This window comes from Schistocerca serialis, chromosome 2, assembly GCF_023864345.2.
Source record: "Schistocerca serialis cubense isolate TAMUIC-IGC-003099 chromosome 2, iqSchSeri2.2, whole genome shotgun sequence".
NCBI lineage: Eukaryota > Metazoa > Arthropoda > Insecta > Orthoptera > Acrididae > Schistocerca > Schistocerca serialis.
Window position 1 is genome coordinate 809,557,007 of NC_064639.1, and position 25,705 is coordinate 809,582,711.

A 25,705-nucleotide genomic window follows, 5' to 3' on the forward strand; every position below is an offset into this window, starting at 1 on the left:
ACCAAATTTCAGTTCATGTTTTTCACACATTCTTTTCTGAAGATTATTTAATTGATTTAGATATGGTGTTAAACCTGCCTTTGAAAAATAATCTATAAAAGCTTTTTCTACTTCCTCTTTTGTAAAATTTTTTTATAGTGTTACAGTTATCTTGATGATTATAATTTATTTTTCATTAAGCTGTGCAGATGTGACATAATTACTGAAATGTGTTAAAGTACTTCTATGTTCAGGTTTTTTAACATATTCATTTTCTAAGTATTGTTTGGTGACTGCATCATAACCATTTACTAGATCTTGTATATCCACTATTCTTCTAGCTTTAAAATCAATATATCCTTTAGTTACTTTAAAAAGGGTTTGTGATTCATTATGGAATTCTTTAATTGTATTTTCTATTTTCGGATCAAATTCAAATTTTATTTTTTCCAATTCTCTGGTTTTTATTGTTCCATCGGCTATTATTTCAAAATTGCTTTGCTTATTATTTCCAAAAATGCCCATTTATTAAACTCAAAACGTCATTAAATTAAAAATTATCACAGAATAGTTTCAAAAAAAGTGAACACACATTACTTCACCAAAATTTTGTATTCTTTCTCTATTGTAGTACAAATAATTTTTTCCCAAATATTTAACTAGTTGTTTTGGTATATTAGCACTAAAGGAATCAAAAACTAATTTTTGTCATTGCTTTTTTAATAACATATCCAGTGAGTCCCAGGGGATCAGATGTATCTAAATTTACTATTCCATGTTCATTATTGATTGGTTCTTTAGGCAATTCATCAACTATAAAAACGCCTGGAAAGTGTTTGATTTTCAATTGTTTAACTAATTATTCTATATCGAAATTTGGTAGTGGATTATTATATTTATTAATCATTTCTTCAAAAATTTTATACTTCTTCTCCTTTCCTTTCCATTGCTTCATTATGTCTTTTTTGTTCTTCTACATCTGACTACAGCTACAAGTTAACCAATAGTTGCTAGATATGGTAATGCAATAAAAACTATTTGTAAACATCCAGCTTAGTGTTTCGTTAATCCAGCACCTTCTTTCTTTTGTGTTAGATATTCAATAATCTTTTTCACAACAGGAATGCATAGTATAATGAGTAAAATTTGCACAAATTTTTTCCTCTTTCTTTCTTTTTCGAGCATCAGTTAAAAATTGTTCAATGCTTTCTAATTGATCATTATTTAGTTTATATTTAATTGATTTTGGTTTAGTTGTACCACTAGGTAGCAGAGCATAGTCAGTTGAAGAGTTATTCATTTATTTAGATTAAAAGTTTTGTAATATATTTCATAATCCCCATCCATTTTGGTCTAAATCCAAACCAGTGCCAGCTGAAGCAGGCCGAGCACTACACCCAGCGACAGCTGAAGCAGTCATAGCGCCTATTCCTAATTTTAGTTTTCCAAACATTATCATCTAACTGATGCTGCAGCTAGTTTTTCGCCAGTTGATGCATCACTTGCGTGCACTCCTTCTTTTGCAGCTAACTGAAGTTCTTTCCAGTTTCATGTTTTTTTTCTAAATCTTTATTATCACAATAGATAATGCCATGCATTTTGCAAGCTTCATCTAATGCATTAATAAGTGGATCTCCTATATCTAATCTTTCTTCTAGTTTAGTAAAAGGTCCACAGTACAAACATCCAGGCAAATGCTTCTCTGACATTCGTAAATTATTTAAAACATAATTGACCAATCTTTTTCGATGTTTTTCACTTTTCCAAAAAGTATGAGGAAGATTATACAAAAACCTAATTAAAAATGAAATCCCTTTAGGTTGTTGATTAAAAAATCTCTAAGTTCATTTGTTAACATGTTTTATTCCAACATTTTCATTGCGATATTTTTTTTTCCAGCTAACTCCTTTCAATGAATTTCTGTTAACCTATCAATTAATCCTCTAACATCATTCACCAAAACATATCAACTGGTTTTTCTGTATGTTTCTTTACTAAGCCTTCCCCCTTTTTCTCAGGTGAGTTTATTTGTGAATATCTGAAGCATCTATAGTTGTCCTCTTTAGTATGGTAAATAGTCATCAACATTTTGCTTTATCAGATGTTTGTATATTTTACTATTACTTGATTTTATTTTATTTGGGTTATTTTCAGAAAACAGCGTTCCTGAGTTGAATAATATATCTACATAAATTGATAGATCTACACCATCAAACTTTTCCCCATATCATCCATGCACTCTGTCATCAGGCCCATCGGAACCATCTACTGCTGTGTCATCCTCAGCTGAGGATGTGCATAGGAGGGGCAAGTGGTCAGCACACTGCTCTCCCGGTCGTTATGATGGTTTTCTGTGACCAGAGCAGCTACTATTCTTTCGAGTAGTTCCTCAATTGGCACCACAAGGCTGAGTGCACCCTGAAAAATGGCAGCAGCACATGGCGGCCTGGACAGTCACCCATCCAGGTGCTGGCCACACCCAACGGCGCTGAATTTCAGTGATCTGATGGGAACCGGTGTATCCACTGCCACAAGGCCATTGCCCCATATCATCCATAGTAATCTGTTTTTTCGTTAAAAGACTCGTTAATACATCTGTTCCCTCATATGTCATTGCGCCAATTTTAAAATTACCTCCATTGATTCAAGTTGTAAATAAACAACATATTTAAGCATCCCTATAGGCTTCAAAATGGTTCAAATGGCTCTGAGTACTATGCGACTTAACTTCTGAGGTCATTAGTCGCCTAGAACTTAGAACTAATTAAACCTAACTAACCTAAGGACATCACACACATCCATGCCCGAGGCAGCAGTCAAACCTGTGACTGTAGTGGTCGCCCGGTTCCAGACTGTAGCGCCTAGAACTGCACGGCCACCCCGGCTGGCTATAGGTTTCAGACCAAAGACTTTACTCTACTGTTATTAATATACTTTAACGTTCTATCAGTAACATTTATCTTTTTAGAATCATCCTGATGACTGACAGACTGTGTCTCCTTTATATTTTTAACAGTAGCTTGACATTGTCTCTCTTCATCATAATTCTTCAAAACGTTTTAATAATAATAAGCTTATTGCAGCCAAATAACCATACAAATTCAATGCACAGTGATAATAATAAGATAAATTAGAAATTTGACACATTGTGATTTGCATAGTCACTTAATGTTCCTGTCCTTTTGGTACAGAGCTCTATATGGTAACATTTGTAAATTTGGTGACACAGTTTACAATCACACATTTCGTATGGTTCATGATATGACGTTTTGTTGCAAATAGGGTGGTAGAAACCATGGACTGCCAATCTGGTGATCACGTATCTCATTTCGAAGTTTTCCTTTGTCCATGTTCGGTCAATCATGGCACCTGTGCTGTATAATTCTGGAGGTATGTCTTCCCTTTTTTCTTCTATGTTTTAAGTAGACATTCTAAGGTGTTGCTACTGGGTAGCAACAGGATTGTCCGAAGGTCGTCAATGAGGAAGGGTTCCCTCGCCAGCAGGTATACAAGTCTCGATCGTGTTGTTTTGGACACTCCTATTGCTTTCTTTATATAGGTCACCGTCACTCTTTCTAGTGTTGTTAGGTTGTTCACTGTAAGATGTGGTCCAATAATTTTTGTGCTGTACGTCAGTATTGGGAAGATTTTGGCTCTGAATAGTGCCGTTGCTGTCTCTAGGCTAAGGGATCTGATGTATTGTATTTCATGTATTGCCATTATTGCTTGCATTGCCTTCACTGTTACATGTTTTGTGAAACGTTTTGCAGTTGTTTGTATTGTAACCCCTACATACTTGCAGTCTGGTACAATCTTCAGTTTTCTGTCTCATATTAAGATCTCAGCTGATGCAGGTGTTCTTCCTCCATTTCTGAGCACCATCATTTCTGTTTTCGCCACATTTATTTCGAAGCCATGTTCGACATACCAATCTTCCATATCGTTTATCGCTTCTTGTAACTTTGCAATATTCTTTGCACCTATTAGAATATCGTCTGCATATGCATATGAGACTACACCCTCCCTTTGGGGTATTCTTACAATTTCTTCCACTGCAAGGATAAACAACATAGGACTCAGTGGGTCTCCCTGTAGTACTCCATTTGATTGGAGTATCGGCTCCGATAGTGAGAGATTGTCTGATATTCTTACTTCGTTCCATTGCAGTATCGCGCTTATAATTCGTGTCCAGATGTTTGTTCCCAGGGTTTCCTCTAGTTTTTTGATCACTAATTTTCTGTTTATGAAGTCAAAGGCTTTTGTAAAATCTATGAATACTACATAAAACTTTTCTCTGTCTTCAAGGGCTTCCCATACACTCTTTAACTGTCATACGCTCTATTGCTGTCAGAGTTAATCTTCCCTTTCTGAATCCCATTTGGCTTTCAGGGTTGTTCATCGATTATTTGCTTTATTGTTCCTGTTATTATTTTTGTGATCACTTTGAAAGGTTTTCTAGGGCCACGCCTGTATATTTACTAGGGTCCTTGGGGTCTCCTTTCCCTTTATAAAGCACTTTTACTGTTGACTGTCTCCACTATTCCGGAATAGAGGCTGTTCCTACACACTTATTGTAGAGTTTTGTCCACATTGGCGTTAGTATTTGGGCAGTGTCTTTCAGATATTCGCTATAAAGTCTGTCAGGGCCTGCAGCTGTTTTATTCTTGGTGCTGTTAATGGCATCTTTGATTTCTTCCGTGGTCAATGGGATCCAATCCACAGTTGTTTGCAGCATTGTTTCCTCTCTGCCCTCCAGTCTCCCTCTTAGTCCTTCCTTATTCAGTACGATGTCGAAGTGTGTCTCCCGTATTTTCATGTCTATGTAATGTGTTTCCGCTCGTTTTCTGGGGCGTAGCACAATATATGCGTCTTTTGAGGCTTCCTCCACTAGTTTCTTTCCTTCTTTTGCCACAATGATCTCTTCTTTTCCTTTAGACTTTTCTTATAGATGGTTCGTTTTTCATCGTCATTTCTGAGGAGTATAGGGTTCTCTGCGCACTGTTTTGGTTGATGTAGGCTTCCTTGTAAATCTTTTGTTAGACTGTAACGAGCTATGTTCAACCATTTTTTCGCTCTTCTTTTGTATCTGGGGTTGGCGGCTTGTCTAAGTTCTCCTGTCGCTTCTATTGCTTCATCTAGTCGCGAATTGTCTATTAATATTTCGATTTGTTTTCTATGATCCGATTCTGCTTCCACTTTCCCGACGTCTATTGCTCTCGAGAGTGCTTCTTCCTCCTTTTCTTGCGTTTTTTGCCATGCCCCTTGGATATTTATTTCCAGAGGGATATGTTTCCAAAGTGGTGTGTGGTCTGCAGTCCAGAGAGGTGATGTATTAGCCCTGATTGGTCCCCTTATGAATGTAATGTCTATCGTACTTTTGCCGTTGTGGGAAATATACATAGGTATGTTGGGATTGTTTAACAGGATAAAGCTTTCTTCCAGCAACTTTTCCACTATTACTTATGCTTTCTATTTTTGTACATGCATTCTGAAATGTAACTCTCCAGCAATAATTAGTGGTTTATTATGTTTACTCTGAGCGATCATCTGGCCCATTTCATCTATTATATCAATGCATGTTTTGTTCGGTTGGAAGTATGCTGATACAATTGTAATGTGTTTCGTTTCTGTCAGGAGTTTATATTCTTGTTTAACAGTTGCAGTTATTGGCGTTAATTCCGGTTTTATGAGCACAGTTATTCCTCCACTGGGTCTTCCTCTGTCGCCTTGTTTTGCATGGAGATGAGTACAGTAAAATTCTGGGTGTTGCCAGTCTTCGGTTAAGAATGTTTCTGTTAAGATTGCTATGTCATATCCTTGCAGAAAGTCTGTTGGAACTGTGTTGGTTGCGCTTTTTAGACCTTCTATATTACACAGGAGGATCTTTAAGGTTCCTACTGCTCCTTCTTCTTTGCATTCTTTTGGGCTGCATTCTTGTGTCTTATGGAAGAGGCACCCCTCCATTTTCTCGAAAAAAACGGAGAAAACAAAAAACGTTTGGAAGAATGAAGAGCTTTCGTTCTTCAAAACGTTTTGAATTCCGATTCACTTAATGTAAACTCATATTTACCAGGAATATCATCAGACCAATCGTGTAAAGGTTTAATTGGTGATACATTTCGAAATTCTCCTATATGATTATGATATGGAATCATGTGTTTTTCAACTTCTCTATTTTCTTCAATTGCTTTCAGAAGATTAACATGTAAACCTTCGATTCCAAGTTTTACTTGTTCAGCAGAATCAATAATTGGCTGATCTTTTTTATATTTTTCAGACAGTTCTTGGTTGTTTTTTACGTTTTTAAAGTTTCTTTCTGTTCTTTTAGTCTTCTATTTCGTTTAGCTTCTTTAATAACTTCATCATCGTATGTTGCAAATATTAATTAGGGAAGAAAAAACATTAATTAAACATTTGTAACATTTATGTTAAATCTTTTATGTTTATGTTTACATTTATGTTTATGTTTATGTTATTATGAAATGCTGTACTTTATTTCAGAACTTACCTTCATTTGGTTTTCTAGTCATATCTATTGTAAAAAATCCTAACTCATCATTCCAAAATCTACTACACATTTTAGAAACCAATGACCTCAGCAGTTTGGTCCCATAGAACTTCCACCACTACACATTTCTGTAAGATCATCAAACTTTAAATCACCTCCAACAAATTCGTGATAAATATGATTTAAATTTGTATTACCCTGTTGAAAAATATTTAAAAATCGAGATTATCTGAGACTAACGGTTTCGGTATTTTCGAGTAAGTTTCGGCTAAATTAAAACAGGCTATTGCTTTATGTCTTCCTCTAGTAAAATCTCATAATTGTCAACAATGAAGTCATCAAATTTTACTACAGAATTCTCTTGGCGTTCTTCTAATGGAATAATTTCATTATTATTTTCATTAAAAGCAGCAATTTTATCTTATGCTTATCTACAATGTTTCACAGCTTTTTGTAAATTCTTGTTATTTTGGTTGGACTATACTTTTAGAATAGACGTACAAATGATTAATTTTATTCCAATTGTGCCTTCCCGGAACTAGAATGTAAGTGTCAATCATTAACGTAGTTCTTCCACAATCACTTGGTCCTATGATTTCACATCAAATAGAATTTGATATAACTTTGCTGTGTGTATTTTTTGGTGTCTTTTCTGGAATTTTTATTTTTGGTTCCCAATCTGTTATGTATTTCAATATGTGTTTATTAATAGAAATGACTCATCCATTTCAATTGAGTGATAAGTCATTTATTCTTAAACAAAGATTAACTTTTCCATCTTTTTTAACTCCAAATATTACATCGAAAAATAATAAACTATGTTGTGACAGAGAAACAATAGAAATTCCTTTTGGTCAGTATGGTTTGAAAAATTTGGAAAATTTGTTCATTCGAAGAAAAACGAATATTCACATTAAAGTAGATGAAATTTTAAACAGAGTTACTATTGAGAGTGATACAAAATTGTATATGGACATAAAAGATTGTAATGGAAGTCTATTTGATATTAGTAACAAAATTGTTGAAACTAATGAAAAGACTGTTGCTAACAACATTCCTAAATTTATTATATTTGAATTAATAAATATAAATTTTAATTGGGCTGATGGGATGTTTGTAAAGCATATTGATCATTTTCATTGAGAAACTAATATTATTTCCTCATTCAAGCCTAATGCAGAATTTGGAGGACCAGTAATTCGTGAACCATATTATTCTGTAAGTATTTGTTTTCTTTGATCAAATTCAAAATTAAGAAATAACTATAACTTATATGAATGACAATTTGATTGTCTTCAATGATGCCTACGTGACAGTTGTTTTAGTAATGTCTTAATACTTATGTTTTCCTTCGTAAATCATGAACAAAATCGGAAGTTATCAGTTCTACTCATTCCCTGTGAATGAGATAAGTAAAAATAATTTAAATGTACCCAGCAAGTGTCCAGAGATTTCATAGATGGATGCATCCTAATCATGCTCAGTTATACTTGAATTTCAGTATTTTTGGAGCTAGTGGTATTGATTATCCAACATACGATGGGAATTCAATAAAAAATTAATTCATAATTATGTAGGAAAACTATATGATTATATAACCATAAAGAAAGGAAATAATATTTTATTAGAATCAAACATCCTTTTATTTCCTCATCAGTTTTACTACACTTAAGTCCATATCTTGCTGATAAAATAAGTATAGAAAGAGATATTATTAATCATGGAAAAGTAAAGAGCAAGAAAAATGATGTGCTTTATACAGTATCAGTGATTGTTGGATTTTTAAAGATTATAATGAAATTATGTGGAAAGGAGGTTTAACATTACGTTTTACATGCTCATCAAGTGCTGGAGATTCTATTCGTCGATGGTCTGATTACGATAAGGCTGAAATTGAAATAAAAGGCAATCTTGAACTACAAACTGCGTACGTTGCAGTACTGAGTGGTAAGATTAACTTTGAACTTGATATTACAAATTTGCTATTATTCAGAAGAATTTAATTTGTCACATTTTGTATTTGTCACATTTCATAAAAATAATAAATATAATCAGTTACTCGACTCTTCATTATCCCATCACGTTAACCTACAGAACATATACTTCAAAAATGGAAGAAACGAAATTTTCCCGCAGGAGATGTGGAATATTAATCCTCCAAATAATTTTCTCAAAGGATATGAGGCATTTCTCGATTTTAAACGAGGTACACAACTGAAAGCATATCTAGATATTAGTCTAGACCTGTCGTATGGTTAAAGACAGATGCGACGGACCGAGCGAGGTGGCGCAGTGGTTAGACACTGGACTCGCATTCGGGAGGACGACGGTTCAATCCCGCGTCCGGCCATCCTGATTTAGGTTTTCCGTGATTTCCCTAAATCGCTCCAGGCAAATGCCGGGATGGTTCCTTTCAAAGGGCACGGCCGACTTCCTTCCCCGTACTTCCCTAATCCGATGAGACCGATGACCTCGCTGTCTGGTCTCCTTCCCCAAAAACAACCAACAACAGATGCGACGAACATAAACATCACACGTTGTTGGGTCAGCCAGGGAAATCTGTGGTTGCTGAACACTGCCTTGACACTGGACACGGCATGAACTATGAGGAAACCAAGATCTTCTCGTATGCTTCCACATAATGGGACTCCATCAACTAAGAGGCCGTCAAAATACGTGTAAGCAGTGACCTAATAAACAGAGAGACGGGGTTTCACCTGAGCAAAGCCTGGGAGCCAGCCTTGGCGGCACTAAGGAATCGACAGCCGCAGATTAGCAGCTGCACCGAGTCAACGCAGATGGGAAACCTCAGCGCAGATGCTTAAATCGTGCGCCAACACCTCGCGCGCGCGATCGGGGTCCGTCGCTTCCGGCCGCATTTTCCCGCACCGCGGCGCGCTTCCGCAGACCGCGACCCGTTTCTCCAGCAGAGGACTCTGGTATTCGACGCCGTCTGCGATTGGTCTTCGATGACATTATGCCCCCGCTGACGCCTGCGCTGTTCTAGAAAGCCTACATATAAATTGGCGAGCTCCTCAGCGATGCGACAGTAGCACTTGAAGATGGCGGGCAGTTGTCTCGCTGAAATATTGTGCGGTTTTTACAATATTATCCGACGTATTTTCCCGGAACCTATCAAGCATAAATAATTCTTCTTTAAACTTAATTTTTACGCACGATAATGGATGACAGCCAAAAACAGTTGCAGGATAAAAATTTATTAAAATTATTGACCAAGGTTTCGGTACATATAAATATACCTTCATCAGAAGTAAAAAATCTAAAATTACATCATGCAATGGAGATTAATATAACAATTGTGCCAAAGGCGTCGTCAATAATTAAGACATCTTCTCCATTTGTACAACATGACTATAGGCACAGGGTCAGAGCGAATAGTTTAGCATCATTACTTCGCCTATCTAGTCATGTTGTACAAATGGAGAAGATGTCTTAATTGTTGACGACGCCTTTGGCACAATTGTTTTATTAATCTCCATTGCATGATGTAATTTTAGATTTTTTACTTCTGATGAAGGTATATTTATATGTACCGAAACCTTGGTCAAGAATTTCAATAAATTTTTATCCTGCAACTGTTTTTGGCTGTCATCCATTACCGTGAAGAATTTCAACAGTTGCTGCTGCAACCATGTTTAAAATCTTGTTAATTTTTACGATTACACTCTCATTTACGTGTTTTTCGCATGGATTCTCTATTTACAGAATATAGTACAGTGAAAAATTTTAGCTGTTTTCATCAAAATTCGTTCATAAGAGTAGAGTTTTTAGAAGGTACTTTGGAACTCGAATACCAAATATATATATATATATATATATATATAGATTGCCAGCGCTTATGCTTTTCCCTGCAGGGCAAAAAGTTGAATTGCTATAGAATTGGTTTGGCCGACTATCACTATTGTAATTTGCTATCCTCTTTCACCGCTCAAGCCCATGAAGAAGAAGGTGCCAACATCAGTCATAAGCAGCTCTTTCATCTATTCCAGAGATAGATGACAAGATGTAGCAAGAAGAAAAGATGATGAGTGGACGACAAGACGCAATCAAAGTCACAGAACAGCAGCGACGTACAGCAAAATAACCTGGAGGGTGAAAATGAAATAAAGAGAGTAACATCAAGAAGAAAGAAACCCTTCAGGTTTCCTTCAAATGGCGCCAAAGGATATGCACTTTTTTACTGTGAATAATTTATTATTTTATTTTGATTCTGTAAATTGGGCAATAAGCAATGTGATCATGGTATTCATATTAAATTTATTTTCTTACATCCACCTTTTTTAAAAATTATATTAAATTCATTTTCATGCATTAACCTTTTATACGAAATAATGATTTTAGACCTGAAAATGTGTATGAGAGTAGAAAAGTTTTGGGAGGTTTTGGATAACTAGCTCAGTTTAAGGCGAAACCCGGAGGGGGAGCCAGAAAGGTCGTGCAAACGTGTCCAACCCTAGCATGCTGGCTGGCCGCACACAGGTGTGACTCCTGCAAAGTTGGAACGTGTGGACACTCTCACAAGAGCTGATAAATGGATCACAACTAAAAGCGCATAGTACAGCTTAGCATCTCTGTTGATGGTGCTGACGCCAGCTGGGGTACTCAAAGGTGTCTGCCTGCAGAGTCCCTTGCCACCTAACAGAAGACTACAAACAGCTTCAATTTGTTTGGTTCAATAAAGGTTGCACTGTGCGGACAGTTGTACGTGGATGATCACGAAGTTATTGACGCAGCAAGATGTTGGCTCTGGCGTCGACAATTAGTGTGGTATCAGGTAGGCATATAAGGCCATGGCACTGAATGGAGTTTATGTTGAAAAATAGTTTACATAGCCAAATAATGGGAGGGGGGGGGATAATATTGCGTTTTGGAATCCTGAAGAAAGCTAACCTGCTTTGAGAAAAAGAAAATGTATTGCATAACTTTTGGAATCTCCTTTCTGATTACCGAAGTTTTTGACAGCGGCTTTAGATTTTTATTTAAACTAGGGATAAAGTAACTTTCGGAAAGGTCATTAGCGCACTTTTCGAATGTTGCACCAGTTATAATGGAAATAAAAGTTGAAAAGCAGACACTGAGCGAACAATTTGATGAATTTCTTACTGCGCTACAGGCTTTGTTAGCAAACTTTAGTAGTAGATTTAGTGACTTAAACCACTATAAACTTGATTTTAGTGTTTTTGCACCTCATTTAGCTGTGGACGTTGAAAGAGTGTCTCCAGGAGTTGAGATGGAGGTTACTGAATTTCAGTCCAGGCGCGTGCTCCCGTAGAGGTTTCAAACTGCAGAAGCTACTGAAATGTTATAGAAGAAATCCCCTCGAGAACAGTTTCCGTAGTTGTTTCGAACACTGGTCGAGCGTGCAATATGTTCGGGAGTACATATTAGTGTGAAAGGTTTTTTCAACAATGAAATCAAAATCGAATCTTAGGTCTAGTCTTACTGATGTTCATCTGACTGGTGCAGTGCGTTTAATGACCAGTCACGTCACTCTAAACATCGAGATGTTAGTTAAAGACGTTTAAAGACAGTAGTAGAGAGATGAGAATATATGTTTCCTGGTTTTTCATGAGTAATAGACCAGTTTTGAAGTTAACACTTCGCAGTAAGGTTCCTTGTATTAATGTAACAGATGACTAATAAAAAAGCATGCGTTACTTCATTATTACTGCGTTTTATTTCTGACTAGATAATTAAGTCAACGGGAGTGATATTTTACTCTCATTTTGTTCATCTCTGTACACCCTACACCCTCCGTTTCTCTGTTGTACTTAACGACAGAAATTGGAACGTCCCGTATGTCAACACATGAAATGCTTTCCGGCGCTGCAGTACTCATTATGGCATTAGGCATTGAAAAGATTATTCTTTATTTATCTCTTAGTCACTCTATCGCCTGCTGGTGTCGCCTGAAAGTATGCCCCGGCCGGGGTGGCCGAGCGGTTCTAGGCACTACAGTCTGGAACCGCGAGACGGCTACGGTCGCAGGTTCGAATCCTGCCTCGGGCGTGGATGTGTGTGATGTCCTTAGGTTGGTTAGGTTTAAGTAGTTCTAAGTGCTAGGGGACTGATGACAGAAGTTAAGTCCCATAGTGCTCAGAGCCATTTGAACGATTTTTGAAAGTATGCACCTACCTTTAGTTTTTCGCGGAACAATACATCCAAGTGCAGAAGAAAGTAGGGCATGAAGTATGAGGTGGTCGCACAGGGAAAATATCAGAAAAAATTCACTCACTGACAAACATAGGAAAAAAATACGGTTGATTTACAGCCTAGTAATTGACATGCGAAGCCTTATGTGACCAAATGGCGCATAAATTCATGCATACTAGCGTAAATTCATTTACTTAGCTTCACGACAGAATTATTGTAAGCTAACTATTATTACCTTTTCATTTGATGGCACTTTGGTGTAAGACAATATTCGCTTTTAAGGCTACACAACCTCAGATACTGTGCACGCGTTGTATTGAGTTGTTATTTCCATTTCATTGTCGTACTTTAGTAATCATAACAATGCAGAGAATATTAACATGACTACAAACTCAAGCGTCAGCTGCTGACTGCTCATTGTAAGCAGCTCACGCTCTAGAGCAACAAATGACATATCATGTTTCCGACTAATATATTTCGGTCCAAAGATGTGGGTAGACGAACTCTCCTACAACGCATATCGTGTTTCTGACTGATATATTTCGAAACTTCCTGGCAGATTAAAACTGTGTGCCGGACCGAGACTCGAACTCGGGACCTTTACCTTTCGCGGGCAAGTGCTTTACCAGCTGGTTGTTTCATATCAGCGCACATTCCGCTGCAGAGTGAAAATCTCATTCTGATATATTTCGGTTCACAGATGTGGATAGACGAACTCTTCTACAACGCAGAGAGTTCTGTAGAGACTGTTATAGTCGCTCTGTCGAGATAAACTGAATGGATTCTCTGCATGCCTTGCCAGATCTTGATTATCGTGGACAAGTGGTAAACTACGATGTAATTAGTCTCTTAGAGTGGGTAGTAGGGGAAACGGCGTCCCTGTGGGAACTGGTTCAAATGGTTCAAATGGCTCTGAGCACTATGGGACTTAACATCTGAGGTCATCAGTCCTCTAGAACTTAGAACTACTTAAACCTAACTAACCTAAGGACATCACAAACATCCATGCCCGAGGCAGGATTCGAACCTGCGACCGTTGCGGTCGCGCGGTTCCAGACTGTAGCGCCTAGAACAGATCGGCCACCCCGGCCGGTGTGGGAACTGGGAATGAATGTCGAGCAGATGAGCTCCTTCGACGTTTAGACTGTGTTGGGTGTTCCAACTTTCACTTTCTGCAGGTCGATTAGAGCCGTTTGAGGAAGCGACAAAGAAAAGTTAGGGGTTTCATTTCACCAATGTTTTTATTGGGCTGACATTTTGCATGACTTCAGTCGGCCCCAAAGTTGCCAACACTACAAGAAAACGATGTAATTTCCCATGAGCAGATTGACAATTAAAGTAACTCAAATTATATCCGAAGTCGTGCTGGAACGTAATGCCTCCGAATCTATCTTGTGGAAACTTTCAGTGCTTTTTATATAAAACTAACGTTATTAATATTCTGCATCTTTATTCTTCAAGCAAACGTATTTATTTCTTGTGACGAGCACATTTCTGCGAAGTAGACCATTTTATTTATCCCGTCACTATATAATGTTTGTTGAAAGAGCCGCAACCTCACCTCTGCTTGCATCACTTCATCACTATCAAAGTGACGTCCTCAAAGGTGTTATTTATGTTTTGGAAAGGGGTGAAAACCGGATGGGTCGCAGTCGGGACTGTCTGGAGGATGATCGATGACAGTGAACAGAAGGCGTCGGATTGTTGCTCGTGCCGCAGCGCTCGTGTGTGTTCTGGCACTGTCATTTTGAAGGTGAAAGTACCCTGTGTGTGGTTGAAGTCTTCGAATTCGTGCTTTCAGTTTACTAAGGGTCTCTCAAAAACCGATACTGTTACACAATGCTATTTTGCAAGCTTCAATTCGGAGTCCTTCAGCGACAGAGGGCTACAAGTACACTGATATACCAGCTGTACCGGTATGAAATGAGCGTTTTTTTGTGAAAATGAAACACTAATTTTGAATTGAAAATTAAAAACATTTTATTCAAAGTACCGTCCGCTGCTTTCTATAAATTTTGACCACCTTCCTGGCAATTTGTGGACACCATACCAATAGAAATGTTCAGCTTTTGAAGCAAACCAATCAGACATCCAATTTTCGACTTCTTCGTAGGAATCGAAGTGTTCCTGAGCCAATGCGTATCCCATTGATGAAAACAAATGGATGTCGGAAGGGACCAAGTCTGGTGAATACGGCGGATGGGGTAGCAGCTCCCAGCAAAGTGTTTTGATTGTATCTTGAACAAGTTTTGCTTTGTGTGCAGGTGCATTGTCGTATAAAAAAATTACTTTGCCATGTCTTCTGGCCCATTCCGGTCTTTTTATCGATCAAAGCATAGTTCAAATTTATCATTTGTTGTCTGTAGCGATTAGTATTCACAGTTTCACCGGGTTTGAGAAGCTCATGATACACCACACCTTTCTGATCCAACCAAACACAGAGTATTGTCTTCTTGCCGAATCGATCTGGTTTTGCAGTCGATGTTGATGGTTGTCCCAGATTAACCCATGATTTTTCCCGTTTAGGATTCTTAAAATAAATCCATTTTCCATCGCCATTAACAATTCGATGCAAAATTGATTTTCTTTCATGTCTTTGAAGCAAAATTTGAGAAATGGTTTTTCGGTTTTCCATCTGTCTTTCATTCAATTCATGTGGCACTCATTTTCCACACTTTTGGGTCTTTCCCATAGCTTTCAAACGGTCAGAAATTGTTTGTTGGGCAACATTTAGCATTGCTGCCATTTGCTTCTGACTCATAGTATCATCTTCATCCAATATTGCTTGCAATTCGGAGTCTTCGAACTTTTTTTGTAGTCTTCCACGTTCTTCATTTCTTACATCAAAATCATTATTTCTGAACCGTTGAAACCATCTTTTGCATGTTGCTTCTGATAGAGCATGATCACCTCGACAAGAATTCGATGCGAATCTGCAGCACTTTTTTTCAAATGAAAACAAAAAAATTAATGCTTTCCGCTTTCCCCAAACCATCACTTTCTTGTACAAAATTCGACATTGTTAACACGATGAAAACATATGATGTTGTTTGTTCCATGACTTGATGTATACTAAATATCTTTGACAGATGTCATACGAACCAAACAAAAAAAAAAAAAAATTAAGGCTCGTTCACAACAAATGTTCCCTATCGACACATTTGTATCTTAACGCTCATTTCATACCGGTACACCTGGTAAAAACAACCGCAACACTGAGAAGGAGTTATACAACATAAACAAATGTTAGTAAGGCGCTTTCTACACATGAAAGGTTACGTCTATTCACATACGTCACAGGGTTATTTGGTAACCGTGATAGCGTTACGGAGATGTTTAATATACTCAAGTGGCAGACTCTGCAAGAGAGGCGCTCTGCATCGCGGTGTAGATTGCTCGCCAGGTTTCGAGAGGGTGCGTTTCTGGATGAGGTATCGAATATATTGCTTACCCCTACTTATACCTCCCGAGGAGATCACGAAAGTAAAATTAGAGAGATTAGAGCGCGCACGGTGGCTTTCAGACAGTCGTTCTTCCCGCAAACCATACGCGACTGGAACAGGAAAGGGAGGTAATGACAGTGGCACGTAAAGTGCCCTCCGCCACACACCGTTGGGTGGCTTGCGGAGTATAAATGTAGATGTAGATGTAGATTTCGCACCACTCACATAAGACTCGAACAAGTAGCGCCACTATGTAGATATAAATCTAGCTCACTTTGAATACACGCTATAACGGTCGTCAGCGCTAGTTACGTTTGAGATTGGACGTTCAAATGGTTCAAATGGCTCTGAGCACTATGCAACTTAACTTCGGAGGTCATCAGTCGCCTAGAACTTAGAAATATTAAACCTATCTAACCTAAGGACATCACACACATCCATGCCCGAGGCAGGATTCGAACCTGCGACCGTAGCGGTCGCTCGGCTCCAGACTGCAGCGGCTAGAACCGCACGGCCACTCCGGCCGGCGATTGGACGTTGTCAGTCGATAGTAGTCAATAATGGATTTCAGGTGACAAGCACTGCATTATCAACAATTCACCGAGATCGACTGGGATTGTGTAATAGCGTTACGAGAAGCTGCATGTTGCTTCTGAGATATCAGAAAGACTTGGCAGGAATGTAGCCACTGATTGTCGCCAGCGGCGGTCACGAAAATGCAAGGTTGAAAGAAGACTGGGCTCCGGACGGCCACGTAGCACTAATGAGAGGAAAGACCATCGTGTTCGAAATATGGCTGCTCTCGAGGGTCGTACTGCACCTGCACCAACAATCTGAACAACCACTAGCATCACAGTCACTGAACGAACTGTTACAACCGTGTTGTTTCAAGGGCAGCTGAGAGGTAGATTCCATGTAGCGTGCATTGCACTGACCACAAACGACCGACATCTGCGACTTCCGTGGCGTGAAGCGAGAGATCATTGGAGTCGAGGATGGAAGTCTGTTGTGTTTCTAATGAAAGCTGGTTCTGCCTCGGTGCCAGTGATAGTCGTGTGTTAGTTACAACGGGGGTTGTTGAGGGCCTGAAACCAATCTGTCTGTATCCTAGATACACAGCACCTACACCTTCTAACAATACCACCACTTGCAAAGTAGGTTAGAAATCAGATTAATAATGTTGCTCACGCAGCATTTGTTCGCTTTATCGGGCAACAACAAAGTTATTGACTGTGGATGGTATCGTCAGAATGGAAATAATGAAGTTACTGTAAAAAAGTCATTAATTTTGGCACTTATCTTGAATGGATTCCCATGTAGATTTCGTCGAATTTGTTATGGCACATCTTGTTGATTCTAGAGTGATTCCACTTTGACTGCTAGAAGGTCCAGATCTGTATTTTAGCAGTATTTGAAAACCTAACAAATGTGTTTTTCAGGAAATTCTTAATGATCAAACAATCCCAGATCAGAACAATGGTATGGTAGAAATAATTTTAGACTTGGTGTTCACGATCCACAATTTTATTAAAATTCTTGTAAATTCACATATACTACTTCTTAATTGTCACATCATCAAGAAAACAGTTTTTTATCAAGCTTCATATATTTAATTTCCACTTTAACCAAACACAATACTTTTTTTTTTATAAAGCGAAATAACAACTTAACTTCTGCAAAGTGAAACAAAGACTGCTCTGTGCGCATTCGCGCCAAAACGGTTACAAGTAAGTCAAAGATTATAACAGTTTTACAGAAATGAATACACACAAGAACCATGTCACTGTAATATATCGATACATCGGAGTTCCTATACATTAATAAAACCAAATGTGAATATTGTCACAAAAATATGTCTGTTACTTCTCAGAAAAGTAGTATGATATTACTGGTATCGAGAACTGGGGTTGGAGTGCAGTAATGGTCACGTAAATAAAGAACCATTGCAACATGGAGTTGATTCTGCATGTTGTGGTGCCATTCATGAACACCATTCCAGGGGGTGTTTTCCCACAGATTAACGCTCGCTCACATACCGCTGTTGTAACACAACTTGCTCTACAGAGTGTCGACACGTTGCTTTGTCTGCTCGATCGTCAGATCTGTCTCCAGTCTAGCACATGCGGGACATTACCGCACGGCAACTCTAGCCTCATCCACACTCAGTGTTAACCGTCCCTGTGTTGGCCGACGAAGTACCACAGGCATGAAATTCCATATAACAAACCGACATCCGGCACTTATACGACGCAATGCATGCACTTCTGCAGGCTTACATCCAACATTCTGGCGGTTACACCCCTTAGTATTACATGCTTTATCTCGCGTTTTTATTAGCCTGTGATTTTGCAATGTTAATCACTTAAGTACGTTACTTATACAAACGTATTCGCGAAATTTCATTGCTCTGCATTAATTATTTTTTGTTATTGCGATTTTTTTCCGCTAGTGTATGTAAACAAGAAGATTGGACATGTAGAAAGTAATAAAGTCTGTTTCGCTTAAAAAACTCCAAGAGTTGTCACATAAGAAATGCGGAGAAATTAGTTTTCTGCGTATCCTTGTAATACTTGCTAATTCCAAAGTGTTTCCTTCAGCGTTCTGAATGTGCTACAGTCACTCATTTACAGAAACACTGAAGATAATGTAATGAATGAAAAGTTTGTGCCCGACATTCTAGGAGGGGGAACGGCCCCTCTTGCACCCCCTCCCGCCCTGGAGGACTCCTACGCATCCGTCTGTTAATCTCATTATAGTATGGAGACCTATGACGTAAGATGCGTTATTTGTGTCAATACCAGCCAAATGAAATCAGTACACGGACAACGGATCTCCATGAATTGCAAGCTCAGCGCACTGGCTACTGCTGCAATACAGAGTGGGACGAGCGCCTCGAGTTACGGGTCGCTATCTGGTGGGTGGGCAGGACGCCCGAGGCGTGGCCGCCGCGCCTGCATTCAGACGCGACCAGAGATTACGAAGCGCCGCGCCGTCTCCGGGCAAACGTAATTACGGCGCGGGGAGTCGCTTCCCGCCAGCCCACCTCGCCGGGCGGCACTGTTCTCCCTGGGGACAGGGCACCGAGCTCTGGTAAGACCGCGACGAGGGCCGACCGTCGCCCCTCCGGCACCACCAACGAGCCGAACTGGATGGAAATGACGCACGAGTCCGATACTGGTCTAGCTTTGAGTGCTTCACATAACGAGAAATAAATGATACCATTTTTCACTGATGTACATCATCTACCTCAGCGCGAGTGTGACGCCAGTAGAATCAATACGGTCTTGTATTTCTTCTGGCATCGAAGTAAGCAGCTCCTGAATATCATCTTGAGGAGCCTCTAGCTCAGAATACGCTTTGGTGACGAAATTCGTGGGACATTCGACATGCACACATTATGCAGATGGCACACAACGTACAATACAGCACTGGAGGAACTGTAGATGTTTCATGTGAAAAGGTCTCCGCCCCGAGGAATTAACCGGTCTGTCTAAGGCGCTGCAGTCCTGGACTGTGCGGCTGATCCCGGCGGAGGTTCTAGTCCTCCCTCGGTCATGGGTGTGTGTGTTTGTCCTTAGGATAATTTAGGTTAAGTAGTGTGTAAGCTTAGGGACTGATGACCTCAGCAATTAAGTCCCATAAGATTTGACACACACATTTTTTAAAAGGTCTCCGATGTGATTATGGCACCTAGACGGGAATTAACAGACTTCGATCGCAGAATGCTAGTTTGTGCTAGACGCATGGGACAGTCCATTTCGGAAATCATTATGGAATTCAATATTCTCAGATCCACAGTGTCAAGAATGTGCCGAGAATATCAAATTTCAGGCGTTACCTGCCACTTAACGACCGAGAGCAGTGGCGTTTGTGTAGAGTTGTCAGTGCTAACAGACAAGCACCACTTCCTGAAATACACTACTGGCCGTTAAAATTGCTACACGACGAAGAAGACGTGCTGCAGACGCGAAATTTAACCTACAGGACGCAGATGCAATGATATGCAAATGATTAGCTTCTTAGAGCATTCACACAAGATTGGCGCCGGTGGCGACACCTACAACGTGCTGACATGAGAAAAGTTTCCAACGGATTCCTCATACACAAACAGCAATTGACCGGCATTGCCTGGTGAAACGTTGTTTGATGCCTCGTGTAAGGAGGAGAAATGCGTACCATCACGTTTGCGACTTTGATAAAAGTCGGATTGCAGCCTATCGCGATTGCGGTTTACGTTTCGCGACATTGCTGCTCGCATTGATTAAGATCCAATGACTGTTAGCAGAATATGGAATCGGTGGGTTCAGGAGGGTAATATGGAACGCCGTGATGGATCCCAATGGCCTCGTATCACTAGCAGTCCAGATGACAGCCATCTTATCCGTATGGCTGTAACGGGTCGTGCAGCCACGTCTCGATCCCTGAGTCAACAGATGGGGACGTTTGCAAGACAACAACCATCTGCACGAACAGTTCGACGACATTTGCAGCAGCATGGACTATCAGTTCGGAGACCATGGCTGCGGTTACCCTTGACGCTGCATCACAGACAGGAGTGACAGCGATGGAGTACTCAACGATGAACTTGGGTGCACGAATGGCAAAACGTCATTTTTTCGAATGAATCCACGTTCTGTTTGCAGCATCACGATGGTTGCATCCGTCTTTGCCGACAATGCGGTGAACGCACATTGGAAGCGTGTATTCGTCATCGCCGTACTGGCTTATCACCCGGCGTGATGGTATGGGGTGCCATTGCTTACACGTCTCGGTCACCTCTTGTTCGCACTCACAGCAATCTGAACAGTGGACGTAACATTTCAGACGTGTTACGAGCTGTGGCTCTGCCCTTCATTCGATCCCTGCCAAACCCTACATTTCAGCAGGATAATGCACGACCGCACGTTGCACGTGCTGTTCCTGCCTTTCTGGATACAGAAATGTTCGACTGCTGCCCTGGCGAGCACATTCTCCATATCTCTCACCAATTGAAAATGTTTGGTCAATGGTGGCCGAGCAACTGCTTCGTCACAATACGCCAGTCACTACTCTTGATGAACTGTGCTATCCTGTTGAAGCTGCACTGTTTGACTCAAGCTGTGTTTGACTCAATGCTCTGTTTGACTCAATGCCCAGGCGTATCAAGGCCGTTGTTACGGCCAGAGGTTGTTGTTCTGGATACTGATTTCTCAGCATCTATGCACCGAAATTGCGTGAAAATGTAATTACATGTCAGTTCTAGTACAATATATTTGTCCAATGAATATCCATCTATCACCTGCATTTGTTCTTGGTTTGGCAATTTTAATGGCCAGTAGTGTAACCGCATGAAACCAATGTGGGACGTATGCGGAATGTATCCAGTGGGACAGTGCGTTGAAATTTGGCGATAATGGGCTACCGCCGCAGACAATCGACGAGAGTGTCGTTGCTAACAGCACGACATCGCCTACAGCGCGTATCCTGAGCTCGTGACCATATCGGTTGGATCCTAGACGACTGGAAAACCGTCGCCTGGTCAGATGAGTCCTAATTTCAGATGGTAACAGGTAATGATAGGTTTCCAGTGTGGCGCAGAACCAAGTTGTCAACAAGGCACTGTGCAACGTAATGATGGCTCCATAATTGTGTGCGCTGTGTTTGCACAGAATGGGCCGGGTCCTCTGGTCCAACTAAACCGATCGTTGACAGCAAACGGCGATGTTTCGCTACTTGGAGACCATTTGCACCCATTCATGGACTTCATATTCCCAAACAACAACGCAAGTTTTACGGATGGCTGTATGCCGTGTTACCAGGCCACAGCTGTTCATGACTGGTTTGAAGAACAGTATAGACAGTTCAAAATTATGATTTTGCCACTCAGATCACCCAACATGAATCCCATCCGACATGTATGCCACATAATCGAAAGGTCAGTACGTGCACAACATCCTGCACTGGCAGTACTTTTGCAATTATGGACGGCTACAGAGAGGCAGCGTGGCTCAGTGTTTCTGCAGGGGACTCCCAACGACTTGTTGAGTCCATGCCCCGTCGAGCTGCTGGGCTACAGAGAGCAAAAGGACGTCCAACACATTATTAGGAGGTACCTCTTGACTTTCGTCACCTCAGTGTAGAGTCTGCCATCTGATAACCTGGTCGTAACCAGTGTGACACCAAGTTTCTCCATTTGAACTACTTTGAATCATTCAGGCTTCCTTGAACAGTTAACATTGTTATATGCAGCAGCTCCTCAAATTAAGGCTCCAGGTGTTATATGGGGGTCTCAAAAATTGGGTGGGGGGGGGGGGGGGGCGTTAATGCTTTTCGCGTCCTTGGAACTCTATAAGCCAAACTTGCCTAACAGGTCGTGCCAAATTGCGAGTACCTCTGGGAGCCAGTTTTTGCTAACTGTATGAGTTTAACCATCCTGGGTTTTCTGAACTGGCGTTGGAGGACGCCGCCAGTTCTATGTAAACATGATCTCCAGGCACCCCTCAGTGAATACGATGCGACACGGCAGTGGAACATTGTGTGTCACTAGGAATGATGATCTTGTTTAACCGCCTGAATCGTGATGTTGGTGAAAACCTCAGTAACATACACCGGAAGATGTGATGCGTTCTGCTATGGTTAATTGTTGTTGAGATGAAGCGGGACTCTGCTTGGTTCGGTTCCGTTACCTCAGAATCACAATACTCATCATTTTGGCAAATGGAACAGTAACATCTTGAGATGTTCAAGAAAGACTAGGCATTCTCGGTTGCAAAATGTTTTTTTTTCTTTCATTTCACTCTCACAGGAGAATCATCAGACAGAAAGTCCCGTAATCAGAAAAAATGGCACGGCATTTTACCAGTGGTGCTCAAGTGTCTTTAACTGATTAATGTATCCCGTAAAATCTATTGGATGACGTGCCATGTTTGGTCATTGCGGGACATTCTGTAGGCCCTACACTTGTCAGTAGTCCTCGAGTGTTTCTACCTGATGTCTGATGATGGACCTCTGAGAGTGAAACCCGCCATAAACTAAATAAATAAACAACCATATAGCAACCGACACTACCTATTCTTACTTATCTTACGTATCTCTTCATGGGAGCTCTATGGAGCCTACTAATTCTTCAGATGTAACTCGCAGCAGGTAGGGGTAGGCTGCTGGAGTTAACTCACATGTTATGTAACAAAAGAACCTGTGAGAGAAGCTCTTCTGAACGTGCTCTGCTGACAATGAGGAACAGTTGCGGTAAGAGGACACCGTCGTGTCAAAAAGTTTTCCTGGTTCTTAAACTGGAAGAAGGCACCTGTGCTATGATGCCGTCACCCTACACCAAAAAATTTCTACATAATATAACAAGTGGCCTTACATCAATAAAGGGACTCCGAAATCGATGTTGATCGAAACTGCCACTTCTCGCAAAGTACAAACACGTCTGACGAACTTCCTGTTGTAGTTTAACTTCATATACCTCTAGGTTCCAGCTGCAAGGAGGTGTCATGTGAAGAACAGAAGCAGTGGTCAGACGAAGGGAGAATATGATGAAGAAAGCGAGTGTCAGCCTTGGAAGAAGACCCACATTCACTTTAACCTTCACTTCCTCTGTGTGGCACAGTCACTTTAAGGCTGGTTTCTCAGCCTTAAAATTTTGCTCATATAAATGAAGTCTTTTGCGATATTGCAATTACCAAAGACTTGGGCATAGTATATTTCCATGTATTGGTCATGCTGCTTGTAAGATGCACATTTCCACCAGTATGTCAACAGCAACAAAATAATTTCAAAATGCGTGACATACGCAGTAATAAGGGATAAAATTCAGCTATTTTCTGTTCTACATACAGCTCAAGAATTTCTACTGAGAATAGTTGCTGTTATAAATCCCGAGCTCGGGAGTTGTAATATGTCAGAAGGACCGAGAGGTATGGTTTGGGAGAGGGGTGGCTCATGCTGATGTATGAAAAGAAACGCTGGCAAGTGTGTCATTGTCTTTACTGCATCGAAGGTACACAGGTGCCCTTTGGTTGACCGCCAGTGATGGGAACCCGTAGCGTGCGTGCATGGTTCAGCGCCAATGTCAATGCCAGAATCTGTGTCGCCGGCGTTCGGTCTCCAAGCCTTACACTCATAGCGCTCCTTCTCACACAAAGGTTAGGTGGTCGCCCCATGTTTCTGTTACGCCTGTATCCCGAACACGATTGGCTGCTCCCTCAAGCGCAACTTGTTGACCCCATGCAGAGCGCCGAAGGGAACCAGCCGAACGCCGTCATTGTACTGAGCCTTAGCGGCTCAGGCCTTCCACCTGGAACAGTTCAGTCAGCGTCCGCAGACAGCTTTGCACTCCGGAGTCGGCAAGTTCACGCCCCCGTCCCGCCCCTGTAGACGGCAGCTTGCAATCCGCCAGACGATGTCACCCATAGGGCGGAGACAAGCACCATTCTCGCTCCCTGCGCTTATGCAGCTCCAAGATGCGGCCCGCCCCGCCACAGCTATGGCGCGTCCGTGTAGCGGAGGTTGGTGGCGGTTTCAGCTGGTCAGTAACTTAAACAATCGTCATTCTCTCCAGCTGTAGACGTGGACACAATGGCGACACCACTGCCTGATTTGAGCCTCCGGGCGCGCTTATTTATATGCCTTTTTTCCCTATGCCCCTTTTACAAGAATTCCCGTAATTCGTGGTGCAGCCTACCTCCTCCCTTCTTGGAAAGCAGAAGGTATGTTCCCTGAGCCGTGGTAAAATTTGCTGTTTTGAAGAGCGCGCCGCAGCGTGTAATCTAAAGCAGTCGCCTTCCGTTGCTGGCGGTGGCGCCGCGGTGGCAATCGCAGCTTTGATGTCTCCCTCTGGTGACAAAGGGGAAAAGTTGCCTGTTCACGTGCATTTAAGGGGCGCTATGAGCTCGGCAAAGGAAGTCTGTCAGTCTCGGCCAGACTGGTCAGTTGGTCAGCCGGGTCAGCGTGGGGCAGTCAGTGTCTGTCTGTCGTCCGGAGTGCTAGTATGTGTTAGGCCGCCAGTCTGTTCGAGTTTGTTCAGGCAATGGACATTGGCGGTTGGATTGATCGGTAGGTCTGTCTCTTACCGGGGCAGGGATGTCGGGTAGCCTGGGGGCATGTTTCCTCAGCGGGGGTGGGTCCGACCGAGTGAACTGCTTAGTCAATGTTGGTCTGCCGTCTGGAGTGCCAGAATGTCTGTCGATCGGATCGACCTTTAAGGCCGGCTGGATCGATCGGTTGGTCGGTCGCGCACTGAAACAGAGGATACCTTGTCCGTCTTGAGCGTCGGCTCATGCGAGGTCACCAAGTGGTAGCCAGTGGGCCGCGCCGTACAGCGAGGGGTAGTGGCTTCGCGGCCGACACGAGAGCAACAGGAGTCAACCCACGACATCGGGCTGGCCGGTGCGAGCTGCTACGTCGTGAGACGGGAGATCGGCGCGCCTTCCTGCGTCCGCTGAAGCGGCTGGCAGCGGACGATTCGGGAGAGCGTTTTGGGCGTGCTGCGCCAGGTCTTCGCCAGACATCGCAGTTTATTAAAGGTTAAGTGATTTGTGATATGAAGTTTCATTAACTTGTTAAATTCTACCTGTTTTCTTGGTCAGTCTCTCCTCCCCAGCTTGCCGGCCGCGGT